The following is an 18246-nucleotide window of genomic DNA, read 5'->3' as shown; positions in this document are numbered from 1 at the left end:
TGAACTTTGTGTCTAATAGATTTAATGCAGGTTATCGAGTAGTTTATACAGACGAATTCGTCAGTTTTAAGTGATGATGATATCTGGATCACAATAAAACGTCTTTAGTTAACCCCCCATCGCCGAAGGAAGACAGTTCTGTCAAGTTTGTGCTTTTTACATAATCGTCCTTTTTAGCCGGTCAAGTACTTTTGTCGATATATTCTTATGTTTTTGCGACTCTTTTTCCTAAATATTTATTCTTTTTGTATGCTTAGTGAACAACATCATTTTCTTAGATTACAGATTTCATAAAACGTTTACGGTAGTTTGATTGCCATGCCGTTTTATGAGTCATAATGTTATTCTAGTATACGAGCACATTCTGGTACATTAATGCCCTCAGTAGCGGACCATTACTCAACCAATTTATTAGCTGACATCTCCACAATTTCATTGTTATACAACTACAGCGTTTATCGTATCAAATCTCTGCAGGCATGAAAAAACCTTCGCCGGAATGTGGCAGCAATTTTCTGAATGATTTCACCCCAGCCTAGTCACGCGAACATTTCGCCACAATATGTGGTACATACATACGTGTGTACTTGCCATTACCAAGGGCAACCTCCGACCTTAAACTAAGAACTCACCTTATCAAAACAACGACATTTTAACAGTCAATCACATCTATACTAAGGGAAGACACTACGGGCAGCTAACATTACCGAAACACACACAGCAACAGCTAAATTGACAGGTTTAGACAACACACACGATTTTAACACCTCAGGACATTATTTTTATTGATGAAAATGGCATTCGGCGTTCGCTAAAGGTCCCCGGGCGACCGGCAGGCGAGCGCGCTAGCCGGCGCGCCGCCTTACTTTAACTGAAATACGCGCTCGCGAACTGTTTTTTGCGCAGGCGTACTACAACGAAGGATCGGCCGAAATTCACCCTTACACACCTCCGTGGAACGGTTAAACTACCTTTTTGCTGGCAACGGGAAACGCACTTTATATTTATAGACCGAAAGGTACATTTTGAGTTGGCTAGAAAATCTCCTTTGTTTCGTTTTGAATAGATGATTGCGTGTGCCGCACTGCACACGATGGTAATTAAATATGTGTTTGACAATAGTATCGAGGCTCCGGCGGCTGTGCTCCTGATGACGTCAATGTTCCAAACGCTCAGTGGAGAGCGTTCGTGTGGAAACCGTTTTGCGAGAGTTTGCGAGCGATTCGACGTCAAAGCGAGCGAAAACGAAAAAAATGACGGTGATTTACATTTGAAATTGGAATAAGCTTTTTCGATTTAAATATTCTGTTTTTAATTTCTTCTGACCGCTTGCCGGTGCCATGCAATATAAAATTGGATGAATCAGCTGTTTTGGGAATCATGATTCAACTGCCTTTAAAGGGTTAAGAATTAATTTTACGCTCTTCGTTATCGGAGCGCCAGCAGATTTTGCTGTCGAACCAATTGATGAGAATTCAGAATAAAATTATTTTCTGTGTTTCTTTAACAATATTGGGGCAGTGTTTGGTTACATGCATTTTAATTTGGTATTAACTCAATAAATTGTTAGCTTTCTAAAAGTTACCAGTTGGTACCCACTTTGAAAACTTTGGTAGAGTGCCTCAATTCCCGGATCAGGCAAAAAACTCACAGTAACTTCAATATAATTTGAATACTAGGTACCGTAAGAGCCAGGCGCAAGGCATAATGAGATAAATAAACCTTCGTACTACGTAGGTACCTTAACTAATAGGAAAATGCAACCTTGAAGAGTTAAACTGCCCATGGACACCCCAAACACCAGAGGCGTTACAAGTGAGTTGCCGGCCTTTTGGAGGTTAGGAATTTAAAGGTTGTAGAATCGGGAATTGAGCCTCCATTCACTCACACAACGCAAACGTTGTTTCACGTAAGTTTTCTATGAGGCCGTACTATAACTCTAGTAGAGCCGGCCCATTCGTGTCGACGCGTGACTCTCCCATACTCAGTAGGTTGATATTATCCTAGTCCTAGTTTGCCTTAGGGATAATACAGTTCTGTCATAGTGGAACGACACCATACCACTTGCATCTATTGGCACGACTCTAACAATGGCACCTGCCGATGATGCCATCATGAACGTTCAGTTCGGGCGTAGTGGGAAAGTTTAATACTTGTGCGCGATAGTGTGGTGCCAGCATTAAACTATGAATGTTAACAGGAACTCCCACGTCTTACACACTGACAGACAAACAGTCGAGTTCACCTTTATGTTAATTACGAACAAATTGTTTCATTACTCAGTTCCACATCCAGAACTCTAGAACACTTAGGAAACGTAACTAGCGTGGGTAGATAGGTAGTACCTGCTGAATACATTTTCAACTTTACCACAGAGATGTAAGGTTGAGAATCGAATGACTAAGTTTGTCAGTTTGGTATACTTTGATGTGCTTGAGTCTATATTATGAACAAGAAGTCTGAATCATCCTACACGCAGCGAACTTTATAAATATTCGAGCGAAAACAATTATTGGTTGTAACGCCCACTTGTTTCATGTTTAAGGTACGCACAATTTTGAGAGGTTAGCAATGTAAACATTACACACTTTCTATAGACTTTCTCTGAAAAAGTTAGGCGTTTTTTAGTAAATATTAATATAAGGTTTTTGTTATTAAAACTCAGTTATCCTCAATCTAGTTGACACAAGTGCGGCAGATAGAGAAAGGAGGGAAAGTTTTCTGTGTAGTCGTTCCGAATTCCGATTCCCGTTCTCGAAAATCTGTGGCTAGGATCAGCATCAAGATCTCTATGAAAGCCGTCTGAATACACTAAATTCAAACCAGTAGCGGTGTTAGGGTACGGCGACGTTGTACCGCTCAGGTTGTTTGCTTCGGGCTCTATAGTAAGTCTATTAATGCCTCTTATAGGGGCTGTGCTGAGGGTGGCCATTGGGGTCACTTTAGAGTCAGGTAAAAATTCCATACTCCCTAGTCATTTTCCACAAAAAACTAGGCGCCTTTTAAAGGTTTGCTCCCCTCATCAGCAAAAGGGGGAGCTCCGAAGAAATCTCGCCCAGGGCACTAGCAGGTGCGTGCGCCTCAAAGAGCCATCAGACCACCACAGATGGGGCCCAGTAGGGGTGATGCCTGATCCGGAGTTGCGGACTACCTAGCGGGTTTACCGGGGCTCCGGTTCGAAAAGCAGGAGTAGGAACGGGGTGGTTTTTAGTCAGTGAGAGTCTGACGCCTTAGGTGAGGCGAGGTGAGAGAAGTCATTGGATGATCCCCCCCCCCCCCAATAATAATAAGGGCACTAGCAGTGCTAAAACCGGCACTGCTTCAAACCTACTCCTAAACCTACCTCAAGCGTCTAGGTACTTTATTTTAGGTAACCACAAATCCTAAATTGCGACCTCTCGAAGTAGTAGAGGTAAGAGGTAGTTCTTTCCAAATACACTATCGTAAACTAAGTCCACAACGAATGCTTGCTCCCGACTATTTCAGTTTGTTTATTTGCATATAAATACTCGGTCAGTGGTCTTGAACCGAGCCGGATCCGACTCGGATACGACCCGAATGGAAATAGATCGTATCGATTCTAAATGTATCTACACTACACTACATGTTTGTAAACTTTTGGAGTTCAGTGATCTAAAGAGGTGAGGCGTTTCAAGTTTTTCTGGTGGGATTAAAAACACTGTGAACATTGTGGATGCATTTATTTTATAAATACAATACATACTTATTTCTCTTTTACTTTACCCTGCTCCATGTTTTCCTTTACTTCTTATCCATCCAAAGGTTTTCTGTAAGAGATTGCTTTTTAGTAATAAAACCGCACTATTGATTTTTAAATGTTTACCTATGCGTTGTATTTTTATATGGTGTACAATAAAGAGTTTTTAATCAATTCACTGGTCTATAACACCCTGCCCAGAATACAATTTTGGATAACACAACTAATGATTGGATGCGGGAATTGAACCCGCGAGTCCACGACTCGTACGGCAGCCAGTCGTCCAGTGTGTATAAAAAGTTATAGCGAACAAAATAATATTGAAGAAATATAATCAATAAAATATTTTAGACCATTTTAATATTGTTGTTTTAATTCATTCATATCAAATCAATGAATAATATTTGAAATATATCCTGCACCCTACCATAATTAAATAGCAACATTTTACAATCACAACAAATTGCAATGACTTTTTAAGTTTAGTTAATACTTAAGTTCTCAAGTGCGATAAAATACTTTTCTATTAAATAATAATAAAGTTGAGGTAAGGTAAAAGGTATATTAACAATTAAATTAATAATTACCTACTACGATACGAATCTCAGTAGCTAGTACTGAGTACGATAAAAGAGGAAATGGCACAAAGTTACTTCAATCGTAACGTTAGTTATTTATCTGTTGGAAATAGGTATTATGAACAGCAGCATGTATTTACTTTATTATTACGTAATTCGTATTTATTTGTATAAAAATACAGATATTGATTCATAGTTGCATTAAAAATTGCGTTGCAATGCGAATGTAAATCCCAAAAACGTGCATTACTACTTACATGTCACTTGCATTTTTCACGTGTGAAATAAATGTTTTTTCTTTCTTTCTAGATATGTATTTATTTTGTTATTAATTAGAGTTTTAATACAGGTGTTACTAAACTAAAACAGTTTTATTGTACGAGCACGTGCAATTGTTAAGTACAAAAAAATATTGAAAAATAACTAAATAAGTATAACAAAATAAGGTTTTATGCAAAATTAGAGACACATATTAAACGTTTAAAATAACACATTTCGTTTATGCTATCTTTAAATCATTTTTCCATATTTTTTTAGTTATTTTATGAATGTATATCTTGATTTTTAAAATATCAAAAAAAAAGAAGGATCATATTCAAGAACATGTTTGAATACAGCCCATAATTTGGTCACTCATTTCTAACCTTCGATAGCTCAGTTGGTAGAGCGGTGGACTGTAGAGGCATAAACACTGATATCCATAGGTCGCTGGTTCAAATCCGGCTCGAAGGAGTTCTTTTTGCATTTGCAACTTTTTTTTCTTCTCGTTTCATCCACTTATTTTGATTAAAAATACACTTTTTATAATCATTTCCAGTAATTTATATATTTTTTGTTTATTTTCGCAATAAAAAAGGAATTATGTCGATAACAATACAACTTTAACGTTAATTTCAATAATTAGTTAATTTTAAATGGTGATTTATGATTTTCAACTGTTTCCAAAATCCTTATGTTCACCAAAAGAATACGCTGCGGACAGGATTCGAACCTGTGCGGGTAGAACCCAATGGATTTCAAGTCCATCTCCTTAACCACTCGGACACCGCAGCTCTTATTAAACTTAACGAAATAGCTGATCACATTACTAGAGTATTTTATTTCTTATTGATTTTAGTAATCGGTTTTCATTTGTACCGCCATCGATTTTTTGCAATCAATTGTAAATATTTTATACATTTTGTTACATGCAAGAAGTTTGTGGAAAATTATAATGTTTTATTAAGTACCTTAAAACTTAATTTAGAAGTTGAAGTTCACGTGGAAGGAGTTAAATCATCATTTCTCTCAGCCATCACGTTCTTAGGTAACAAAAACAATAAGTAAATGTTCAATTAAAAATACTGTAGGTACTAAATATTATACATACAATTTAACTTTCGTAAGATTATTACTGTCCACATCGTTAATGCAAATTATCAGTATTCCATTTTCAATATTGTTGCTGTTTCATTTAGGTTAAGTTTTTATATTTTTATCTTGTTTTTATTTAAAATTTTAATGTACGTTTGTTTAATTATAATGTGTATGTGTAACTTATGGGTTTGAAATGCCTGGAATAAAGAATATTTAATTTAATTTAATTTAATTTAATATTTCATGTTATTTGAATGAAATAAAAAAATAGGTAGATAGCGCCATCTAGTTTCGTAAAATTACAAATTTAAAGTGAATACTACAGCTAAACACATACAAGCCAGGTACATATAACAAATTCGCTATTGACCAATAGGTGGCGCTGTAGAATATCTTTAGTTCCGTTCTTGTGAGTTTACATTTCTACTGAACACTAGATGTCGCTAGTTGCACCTATGTTATAATTATTTTGTCTTTATTAATAATAACAATTATGGAGATTCGATTTTAAATCTTTACAAGATTTTATAACGATACTGTTTGCCGACATAATAACATTGTCAATTTTATACTTTCCAAAACTAGTGCTGCACATATCATATTTATGTTACCTCATAAGTAGGTACCTACATAGGTAAGATTGGTTGCTTTTGGTTACTATTGGGGAAATGACAATAAAATATGTATTATTAAATAATGCGGTTAGACTGTTTCGTTGGTCGAGTGGTCGCAAGTGCGAATTCTGGACAACGGGTCTCGGGTTTGTTCCCGGGTCTGGCAATGTATTACTGGGATTTTTAGGTTTTTTTAAAAAAAAAAAAACAGTAGTACTACGGAGTCTGGAACTGTGGCCAGTATATGGCAAAGGCTCAGCCCTATTACATGGGACTTATAACACAAAATGGTGAAAAGTGGCTGCACATTGCATAGCGGCAATGGGCAATGCGTTCCGTAATGTGCACTTATTCCCACTCTTAAAAGGCGTGACGTTGCATCGACGTTGCATAAATAATGTAGATAATCATTTGTACCTATGTGTACACATTACAAATAACACAATACAAAAAAAAGCTAAACAAACTACACCTCTCACTTTGAGAAATCATTGGTCATGCGTCGGAGTCGAAGCTCAACAAAAGTCATTTATGGAAGCTTGTAGGAAAGTGGAGACAGTTGTCTATGGAGTATGAACACGCGCCGTCATTAACACTTTTATTGAGAACTAAATATAGACACAGACACAGGCTAGGGTTTGCAAACTTAGTGCACCTGTCGGTAAGAGTAAACAACATCTTTATTTAGGTAGAAGTGTTTTAAAAGGCATTATAATTCCTTTAAAAAGGTATTAAGTAATTATTTTTGATTACTTACTGCCGTATTCACAGTCATTTACGTGTTACTTAACTCTGTCCTTAGCTTTCGTTTAGTTTTCGGAACAAAGTCGATTACTAGGGAATAGTTTAAGTAATCATTAAATGTATCTGAGTACGGCAGTTACACTTATTTATACGTATAAAACAACTGATAGCTTTTGTTTTTGCTGAACTTGCCCTAAATACCTACTTTAAGATTCGCTCTGGTAGTGAGTTGGAAGCATCTAGATTTTTTTTATCTTCATTAATTTAGGGTTCATCTAGCAGTTGTTAATGTACATATTATGAAATTAGGTAAGTAGCTAAATTTTAATCTAGGTATAGATCAACCTTTAAATTTATGTTTTCTCATTGAATCCTTATGTTTCTGAATATTTAATAAGAAAGCACTTGTGACAAGAACAGATAAAGAACTGTTTCAAAAATCCAAGGCCCCTATTGATCATTTATGTGAACTTCGAATGTTTACAACATGAGTCGACAGCCCTACTCGTTCCCGTCAGGTGCACTTTCATAACGTCCTTAGATAGGCGTCCGATACCATCGCGATCGCGGTAACTGTCCCGCTTACGATTACGAATGCGATTACCAAAGCATACAGCAAATTGATATGATTATTATAAGCTTAGCAGGTTTTTTTTTTTAATATAACTATAGTGAGTTATACTAAATTAACTAAAAATCACGGTATACGGTAAATTAATCGAGAAAAGCTCTACTAGTTTCGAGTCACAGAGGGACTTTTCATCATGAGTAGCGTGAGCAGACGCGGCAGCATAGTCTGCACGACGTCGCCGCGTCTCTGAATTGAGCAAACTATGAATTTTTAGTTAACTTAGCAGGTTTGTTAAGCTTTTCTATAAGTTGTTTAAAGGGACTGATTAAGTTCCAAATAAGCATCAATGTGAACATTAACACCATCTAGAATGTGATAGTCCATTGCTGAGCTAAGGACCTCTTCAATTTAAAAAAAATAAGTTATTCATTATCCCTTCGTTTGGTCACTGCCAATTTCAATAACCCATCTTACTAAAATCTTTGTACTGATCTTCATTTTTGACGGTAGCTCTATAGAACTATTATCAAAAATCGATCGTTTCTAATTGGTAATGGAATGAGATTGAGTTATTGAAATCAGCAGTACCTACATCGGGCTGGATTGGAGATCGCAATGTAAAGATTCAGATTTATCAGGTTTAGCAAATAACGCTGCTGTACTGCTGATTTCTGTAAAATGGCTAAGTATAATCCCATAGATTATAATTTAATATTTCTGTGTGTAATCCCTTAGTCAGACCTAACGATACCCGCGGGACGAGTAGGGGTGGCGACAGTTAATGTATTTATTCCAATATTACTGCCATTACGGTTATTACAGCAAAATGTAATTAAGTATTTCTACCTAATAATAATAATATACCTTCAGTAACTCAACACGGAAAGTACGTTAGCTTCAAATACAAAGAGGATTTAATTTAAGGTTCACAACACAACGCAATCTTATCCGCATGCTTCAGTTTTTATTTTATTTTAAAACAAAGGAGATCCTTATCAAACCATTTATATGTTGCCAGTTTGGTAACTTCGACATAACATTAATGATGATTCATAAAGATGCACGGATTAATTAAATTCCTACTTTAATCACTTGATATTAAGAGTTAAATGGGAAAAAATTTCTCAATTTCTCAGTAAAATTCTAACATGGATCCTGAAATTGTACGCGGTGTCCTAATGAGAGGCTTACCATTAGGTCCTACGTGGGTTTAATACAGCCTGATTGTTTTATTGTTGTTTGTTTCTTATTTAACACCGACCTCTGAAATAAAAGTTATTTTGACCATTTTAGTATTCTTTTTAACCGATTTTCTTCAGTATTTTTGTAAAAAGTTTATGTTTGTTTAAAAATGGAATGTTTGAATAATCATAGCTCTCAGAAAAAAATTGGCTGGTCATAAAAAAGCAGGCTGTATTAATTTATAGCATAGCATCTGACAAAAGCGGATCATCCACCAGATATCTCCCACCCTGCCTGACAAAAAATTTCATTAATTGAAGTTCAAATCAAAACATTTAGTTCCTCATAAGATTAGGATCTCCATGTATTTAATTGTTTGCCTCAAGTAGGTACTCAATGGCATTTGCGTAGGCTTGTGATTGCGATGACTAATAAGTAATATTGCTGTTGTTATGTTATTATTATTATGTAAACTAATGGCGGTAACGTGTACCTGTCAGGGGATTTTATGATTAACTACTTCATCGTTTTATTCGGTGTCGGTCTTGTTTGATTTTTTCTCGTAATATTAAGTTTGTGTCTTGTAAACTGAGGTCTATTTTTTATTGGGATTAAGGACATCGATGATGACTATTACGCTGTTCTATTTTTTTCCAAGGCTGTGGCTTTAAGTAGTCTTCTGGCGAGGCTGTCGGTGAATTTGTCTACCAGGGATAGAATTTTGACACATTTTGTATGGAACTTATTCATGTCTACAATGTTGATAATGCTTTGTCAATCAGCCTCATAAGTGTGGGCGAGCCATGCTTCAGCACGAATGGAGTGATACCACGGCCTCACAGCAAACCGACGTGAAAAATCGCTTGCGTTGTGTGAGTGAGATTACCGGACGCCTTAGCTCCTTAGCTCAATTGGCTCAAACCCCTTCCCAATCTTCCTAATCCTCGATTCTCCAACAACCCTTAAATTCCTAACCCCCAAAAGGCCGGCAACACACTTGTAACACCTCTGATGTTTCGGGTGTCCATGGGCGACGGCGATTGCTTACCATCAAGTGATCCGTCTGCTAGTTTACTAGCTTATACCATAAAAATACTCATTAACTTTTCATTGACTCATTAGATTTGTGTTTAAAACAGTTTGTGTATGTATGTGTATACAGCAGACCTGTCTACCGAAAACCGATTTTTAAGCCTGTTTCTCATAAATTACTTAAACAAATCGATATTACACAATCTCTCGTGTTCATCGATTAGGTGTGACCCTGCCCAACCAGTTGAATCGGGTTTTTTGCTTGGAAACCGTGTAAACAACGTGTTGCGTATGAATGGTCTAAGAATGTAAAAGTAGTTTACGTTTCCATGGAAGTCGCGCTTCATCGCTTGCGTTTCTTTTCTCTGGACATGCGATTTTGCGATTAATCGTCGGTAACTCTTGTGGTGTAGAAGTATGGTAATAAAGAAAGAAAGAATAGCTACGTTTATTTTACTTTCAATCATGACCCATTTCTGTTTCTTTTGTGGTGTACGACAACTGCGACAAACGCAATTCTCTCTGGGTTAGTTTCTGCTAGTTCTAATCAGTTCTTTGGTATGGTAAGTTATTAATATTCTTCTCCATTGTAGATAGAGTTGGGCTCGTTGTCATTGCAGCGGTAAGTCCCCTCTTTGAGAAGTGAAAAAAAAATAAGATAGAATGCCAACCTTTGAGACTGTCTAGCGTTTCTGGTTTAATACTCGAATCTGCATCTTCTATCCTACACATAAGATTCATAATATTATTGGCGAAAATAGGGTGTTCCACTTCGTAGTTTTGTACGAGTAAATAAGCAAGCAATGTCGTATTAATTACAAGTACAAGTATAATTATAGTGCACCCTATTTTTAATTCCTACTTAAGGTCATATACCAACTACTAACACAATCCACGTCCCTTACAACGTGAGTGCGGTTGTCACGGCATCTCGTGTTAAGTGATACTGCGCGGGCGCTGCTTGACCGCAATACCTCACGAGGACGCGCATGCGCACCTGCTCGGACACCAGACTAGTTACAGAAGCCATATAGTATGGGGGAAGATCTTCAATAGAATATAATGGGGTGTCTCTTATATAGAATGAACTACAAATACACGTTTTTGATACGTACTTTTTTATTCTAATAAAAAAGAACATTGTAGGCACTACAGATACAAAATCTTTAGCCGCAAGTGATGTGAGCGCGTATGCGAACGATAGTGAATATTTCAGAGAAGCTATTTCGCCATCTACTCTCAAAAACTCTGTTCGTAGACGCACTACGATTTGACAAACTCTGTAATCAACCCTCAGATTTGTTCTTTTAACTAGCTTTTTCCAGGGTTTTCGTTCTGGGTTCCTTGGTATAAATAACCCCTGTATCATCCCTATCCCTTCAGCTGTTTTGACGTGATTGAGTAACAAACATACACACAAACTTTCGCATTTATAATACATATTAGTAGTAGCCAGCCAGTATTGATTCGATTATCAAACATAATCGTTAATCGTAATCGATTACCGTTATCGATGATCTCGATCCCGTTCTTTCAATAGTTGACTGCAATTCGATACGGGCCGCGTTCCTGATGGTTCTTCGAAGACAAAGTGCGTACGTGATTGCGTAGCTAACATGCATGCGCATGCGCCGTTGAATAAACAAACGATAACAAGGGCAGAGTTTGATGGAATTTTGTAAATATAAATAATGTTTGAATTGATTTATTGCTAAAAGATTTGTGTTTTTTTTTTTAGAAAGGTATTCCGATTGTTTTTTTCCGATTGTTTCGTTCGAATGCTTAATTGGAATAGTGATCGAGTTTTAGTAAAATATGCGAACGTATTCAATTGTGCTTTGTGGATGTGGTGTTCTTTGTTTATGAACTTTTTAGAGGTTTTCTATATTGGTATTGTTATTGTTATGACATACCATTAATACAATCCCCTTTAAAAGGATTCTTAGCCATCTAGATAGTTCCCTCGGTCATCAAGTCATCATGAATGTATGATACTTACCTACGTGATTGAGAGTAAAAATTTCGGTGACACATTACGTCGAAATTCGGTCAGTTTTTATACGTCTAGACTGCACTTTTAAACTTTAGATAGTATTTTAAGTATTGTAAAAATAAAGAGCACGATCTTTTATCAGTTTTCTACGAAATTGTTGTAAATGGAATTTTTACTTATCTCATTGCGTAAGTACATAATTAAGTACAAAAAATACTCTTAACCGAATAAAACGGTAACATTCTTCATTGGCGCCAAAGACTGCCTTATCTAAGCTATTGTATTTACTTTTTTAAAAACATAATCTCTTTGCAAACAGCTAAAAAAAGCCACTTGAGACTTTTTGATAACGGACAAATCGAACCTTTTTTTGTTCAAACTTTTTACTTTTAAAGAACGTTTATTTTTTAATATTTTATGGCTGAACGTTAAAGGACAATAGAGTTTCAATAACTATAAAGTTTGTGAAGCAAAGAGGTTTCATCATTGGAGTATTTGATGTTGGCACGCACTTGAGGTCGGTATTAAATAGAAGTATAGGTGATGACAAAAGTGTTTGAGTTTCTACATATTATAAGGAATTTCTTTTATAATTCTCATTGTTGTAATAAAAATTCTATTTTTTTTTTAATGAATTCCCTTTGTATTAAGCAGGGTGTGGCATTTATTGATGTGTTTCTTTACTTACTTCTTTGTAGATTAAAAGCAGTAAATATTACTTAACTCTCAAGAACGTTTCAGTATCGAGAGCGTGTTCAGCTTGAATAACCAACCAATCACAGCGCCGAACGCTCGCGTTTCGATTACTTTAAATATAAAGCAAACTCATATTAGGAATACTGTTCTCATCTATTCTATTAACGTTTCGAATCACTTTCTAATGCACTGTTTTACGACATGCCCTGTATGCTTTTGTTTTTATGTCCTCTCGTCTCCAAAGGAGACTGAAGTTTAACGTCCACCATTTTTATTACTGTCCTTTACGAATATACGACAGGACTTAAAAGGATTTTTATTTTATGTTCTTATTTATGATTCAACTAACTAGCTTGTAGTTGTAGCTGTTATTGCTGTGGCGTTGCTTCCGTATCGTCAGTGTTAGTCATTAATTTTATTTGTATAAGCCGGTGTACTACAAGCAGACATCACCTGATGGTAAGCAATCGCCGCGGCCCATGGACACCCGAAACACCAGAGGCGTTACAAGTGCGTTGCCGACCTTTTGGGGGTTAGGAATTTAAAGGTTGTTGGGGAAATGCGGATTGGGAAGATTGGGAAGGGGCTATAGGGCCTCCGGTAAACACACACGAAACATAAGTGGTAGTGGTGGGACCTTAGTATCACTCCCGTTCGTGCCGAAGCATGGCTCATGTCCCACACTTTTCTTTCCTTCACAAATCTTTTTTTCATAGAACTAATAGTAACTAACTTAGAACTAAAGTTAGATTCTACGAAGATTACGTGTTTATTTCATTACCAAATCAACTACGGAGGTTCTTACCAAGTTTTCGAACATGTTTGTATATTTTGTGTGGAATACGATCCTGGCTTGATGACGTCATGTTCATGTGAAACCAATGGCCGTCTGACGTCGCGACGTTACGATGTCGCGGTAGTTTGTAGAATAGGATATTCCTGTACTTAGTCTAGTCTGCGTCATATATTGTCTCCTGGAACAGTGTATTCTAGTCGACGTAATTGGAAAAAGTTTAAGGTAGATGACAAATTTTTATTTTAATGTCCGTATTGTAGATTATTCTAAAATACTATTAATTCTTGGTAGGTACGTTTTATAGGTAGAAATAACGTATTCGGTCCCACTCTTAAACTTTGATTCGTTTTATGTATGTAAGTATTGTTATCGTATAATATGACAAAATAGAAAAAAGTGTCTATTATTCTTTCATTACCTAACTGACGGACAAAATAAATTTTTACCCCGTCATCAACCCTTTTGTAAACAGTAGACCGAGATGCTTCTAGATTTTGGTTTTCATTGTTTGATTTGGAAACTATTATAAAAGTGAATGATACTTATTTTTTAACTTACGTGACAGTTACACGACCCGATAAACTGTTTAGCTATTAACACTAAATGCCTAGTACGTAACGGCAATGTTACCAACAAAAGAAAAAGGCTGGCCATGTAATTTACAATCACATTGAATTTAATTTTCCAGAAAAACTAGCGGTAAACATTTTCTTACTGACGTATTGACAATCGGAGCACACACCGTGAAGGCTAGACCGTGCTTCCTGGCTGGCAGAACCAAGGAAAAACTATCTAAAATATCTAGCTAATTAAAAAACTTTTGTTAAGAACCTTTTTACTGTTACTGGACATCACTATTGTGTATTATTTACATTTTTATTGGATAACGTTGCTACAGTTGAGTAGGTACTGGCCGAATGCGTTTGAATTCCGAACAAGATTTTAAGACAAGCTTTTTAAAAAAAGAATAGCTTTATTAATAAAAAAATATAAAGAACATAAAAACAAATATAATACATTCGATGATCGAATGAATAATCAAATGAACCAAAATATTTTTTAACTCATATTTTCGTGTTTGTAACTCATAACCACACCTTTACTTACAAAATGCACACATCTTAAAAGGCTGTTTACGAAACTTTATTCTGTGAAACATGATCTCTCGAAGGTCAAAATAACAAACAAAAGGAACATAATCTAATGTCATGGTGTTGTAATATTAATCATTATTGAAAACCGACGTGAAACAACGCTTGCCTTGTGTTTCGTTTTGTGAGTGAGTTTACCGGAGGCCCAATTAAGCCTCTTCACAAAAATCTTTAGGTAAATTCCTAACCCCCAAATGGAAACTTGTAACGCCTCTGGTGTTTCGGGCGTCCATGGGCGGCGGCAATTGCTTACCATCATGTGATCCGTGTGCTCGTTTACCGGCTTATACCATAAAAAATATTATGTGAAAACTATCTTACCCGTGGGTAAACGCTTCTTCTCATACGGAGAAGAAATGAACATAGATCACACGACACTTACGAAGTTCGAACTTTTTCATGAATAGTGTTTAAATAAACTAAAAGTACAATATTATAACTTGGAAAAAGTAACTTTGTTGCTTCCTAAGTTGCAAAACCGTATTCACATAATTGAACTAACATATTTAACTTACATGATTGAAATTAACCTCCAGGCCACCACGATAAGTTACGACATTTAATACATCAATATGTAATGCTATATGTTCGTACCTATTTAGTATGCGATTGACAGTTTCTATAGAGATGTGTCAATCACTGAACATATTGATAATATCTGATGCGTGGGCGATAAGATTAAACGTAAATGTCGATGCACTTTACGGAAAACTGTGTCGTGAATCAATGATCGATAAAGTTTTTACATAATCGTAACTATTTCTATGAATATAAAATATGCATTTACAGTAAAATATGTATACATCATTGGCATCATAATTACTGCTACTGCTAGACAAATGACTTCTTCATAAGAAGAGGTTGATTATAATCTCCATGCAACTATAAAGGTTCAACTTTCCGTATCTGTTCCGAATTTAAATCTGAAGCGTTGACAGGCGTTATTCTAGTTTTTGTGCCTTCTGGAGCTGTGGACTACCCCGGAGCTGCGGACTACCTAGCGGGTTTACCGGGGCTCCGGCCCCAAAAGCAGGAATAGAAACGGGGTTGTTTTTTGTAAGTAAGAGTCTGACGCTTCGTCTCGCCTCGCCCAAGGCGGGAGAAGTCGATGGATGAATTTTGCTCTTATAAAAGGACTGTGCTATTAGCTACTTACTTAAGAATTTCGACGTCGTACAAAAACACTATAAATAAACACCTTTCTTGAATCAACCTTGAATGAGACCTCATACTGGGCAACCATTTGTAACCACTCAAGCAATAACTTAATACTACTTCATTAATAGAGTACCAGTCGATAAGTAATTACTCATTGTCTTAGAAAGCTGGTGAATGGGCCGGGGTCAATGACACTAGGGTTTCATGACATTGCAGGGCTGTGCAATATTACTACCAAGTACATTATTGGTACTACACCTTACCACATTAAGAAACTACTCATAACAACAACCCATGACTAGCTACTACTGTCGAATTTCCAGATGTAGGTACTAATATTGAAATCTTGTACATAATTTTAAGGGCCACGGAGCGCTTTACTTTAACCTTCCTTATGCGAACTGCTAAGGAGCAGAATTCTTTGCCAAAGTCTGTGTTTCCTGAATGATATAATCTAGGTGTCTTCAAGGCCCGAGTAAAAGTTTCTTATTGTAGGCTGCATCATCACTTACCACCAGGCGAGATAGTGGCCAAACGTCGACCCATCAAATATACACCTCTGATAGTGCATGTCCATAGGCTACGGCTACAGTCACTGCTTTCCATGACCGACCGATTCCGTTTGACCGACCTAGTCATAATCATGCCTGCCTCCACTATGGTTTTTTTTTTTTTGAGGTGAGAAAATCATCCAATGACTTTTCCTGCCTTGGGCGAGGCGAGAGGGAGTGTCAGACTCTTACTGACTAAAAACCACCCCGTTCCTTTTCCTGCTTTTCGAGCCGGAGCCCCGGTAAACCCGCTAGGTAGTCCGCAGCTCCGGATCAGGCATCAGCCCTGCTGGGCCCCATCTGTGGTGGCCTCCACTATGGTGTGCCTTGATAAAAGGGTTAGTACGTAGTACGATTAGGTCCATTAACAATATGGCTGCATCAGAAGTCTCTTACGCTCGTACTAGAAGTTCGTGGCTTGTTTACTGTTGGTGGTGTAGAACCAAGTCAAGTCGAAACATAATATGCTTACTTGCAAAAAATAATATGGCCAGCTTATTAACTCTATTCAGGTTACCAATTTCTATACATACCTTCTATTGTTCAAAAAGTAATGTAGGCAAGACAAAGTGAATCAATACGGTACATAGGACCGCCTTCTTTGACAAGGCGAGCCATTTTTTTGCGACCAGTAGCTACCGCAACATATTACAATACAATCCAGATTGTAAATGGTAGTTCCATGAAGTCAACGAACTCTTTCCATAGGGCTTTAGTCCACTGAGAGATTGGCGAACTGAAACTGCAACAAGAGAAAAGTAGGTAGAAAAATAAATTTCGTAAGGAATTAAAACGCCTAATGATCTTGGTACTATCTCATTCTCTCATCTGATATTTTGAATATTTTTTTAGGATTTACAATATTTTCTCATTCTCAATATTTCAATCATTCAACCACTGGTGAACTATGATGGGTCTCCTCTACACACGAGTGAAATCTCCATCGCTGTGGACTATTTGTATGGAGTTTCTGTTGGAAAAAATAGAACAAACTAGAGATTTTGTATTAAGATCGGTTAATAGTTGATTTCGATGGTTAGTCAGCTCTTAACGGGGGAAGAGTAGGAGAACATCAGGACGTACATTTTAATAGCAAAGCGTAGCTGACACTATAAACAATCCTATAGCTTGGCACACTGCTTAAGTACTCTAGGCTTGGAACTTTGCCAGACGTTTTGGAGAGCTCCTTGGCACGACCCGAGCACTTTATATCGACTAGCCAGTGGGGGGTTGATACACAAGCCAAAGATCAAGTATTTGCTTCGAAACTGTATCCAGAGACACCCCTTTTAAATTGTCAGCGTTTTTGTAAAATGTCGGTCAAGATGAGTGAGTGGAAATGCTGATGTGACGAGTATTTTTTTATAGAATAATCCGGTAAACGAGCAGACAGATCACCTGATAGTAAGCAATCGCTGCCGCCCATGGACACTTGAAACACCAGAGGCGTTACAAGTGCGTTGCCGGCCTATTGGGGGTTAGGAATTTAAGGGTTGTTGAGGAGTATTAGAGAGAGTAGTTCTTGTCCCCAGTTTCACTCGCTGGACTTGTGTTTAAGCTAAATGATAGCCGTAGGCACTATGCTTTTTAAATTTGTCTTTAATGTTCACCTTAACCTTATTTAAAATGTAAAGTCGGCGCTGGCCAGCCTGCTTAAACTTGGCTTGAGACACTACCGCGTATCTAAATTAGTTGGACCAGAATGCAGCAAAGTAAACTTCAGTATTACAATCCCACAGGTAATTGATTACTGGGCTTTCATATTAATGTATCTTCGAGATAAAACGTGGCTGATTCCGATCAACCCATATTAAGTACATTATTTTTTGCTCTATGTATACTTATAACACCGTTATATATCTATAGGTACTGAGTTTTTCTCTCCAACATTATTTACCGGTTCATCGCTTCAAGTAACGTAACCAATTAGTTAATTTAATCAGCACAGTCATTGGAGCGACTTAATAATAATTAATGATTATTTCCTATCATCCATAGTTATAAAAAACTATTGCTAATCATCTGTGGGACGGATGATTAATCATTTATTATCTCGTGGTCCGGTACCTAATTATGTAAGCATATGTAAATTAATAAACGTCATCT

At 36.8% G+C, this 18246-nt stretch overlaps 1 protein-coding gene and 2 non-coding genes across 3 annotated transcripts in view; 1 reads left to right on the top strand and 2 right to left on the bottom strand.

The window, feature by feature from the left end:
- LOC118271713 (uncharacterized) overlaps positions 1 to 887 on the bottom strand; it is an 85776-nt gene extending 84889 nt beyond the window's left edge. The window contains exon 1 of the mRNA XM_035587878.2: positions 633 to 887. The gene's annotated coding sequence lies outside the window, so the exon portion shown is untranslated. The remainder of the gene's footprint in view (positions 1 to 632) is intronic.
- Positions 888 to 4939: 4052 nt separating this feature from the next.
- Positions 4940 to 5028, top strand: Trnay-gua (transfer RNA tyrosine (anticodon GUA)). The gene is given in 2 exon segments: positions 4940 to 4976; positions 4993 to 5028. It is a non-coding gene; the product is annotated as a tRNA-Tyr (tRNA).
- A 238-nt stretch (positions 5029 to 5266) lies between these two features.
- Trnas-uga (transfer RNA serine (anticodon UGA)) lies at positions 5267 to 5348 on the bottom strand. The gene has a single exon. It is a non-coding gene; the product is annotated as a tRNA-Ser (tRNA).
- Between the last annotated feature and the right edge of the window lie 12898 nt (positions 5349 to 18246).

Source organism: Spodoptera frugiperda, chromosome 5, assembly GCF_023101765.2.
Source record: "Spodoptera frugiperda isolate SF20-4 chromosome 5, AGI-APGP_CSIRO_Sfru_2.0, whole genome shotgun sequence".
Taxonomy (NCBI): Eukaryota; Metazoa; Arthropoda; class Insecta; order Lepidoptera; family Noctuidae; genus Spodoptera; species Spodoptera frugiperda.
Note: the sequence above shows the minus strand (reverse complement) of the source record. Positions and strands in the feature narration are given on the sequence as shown.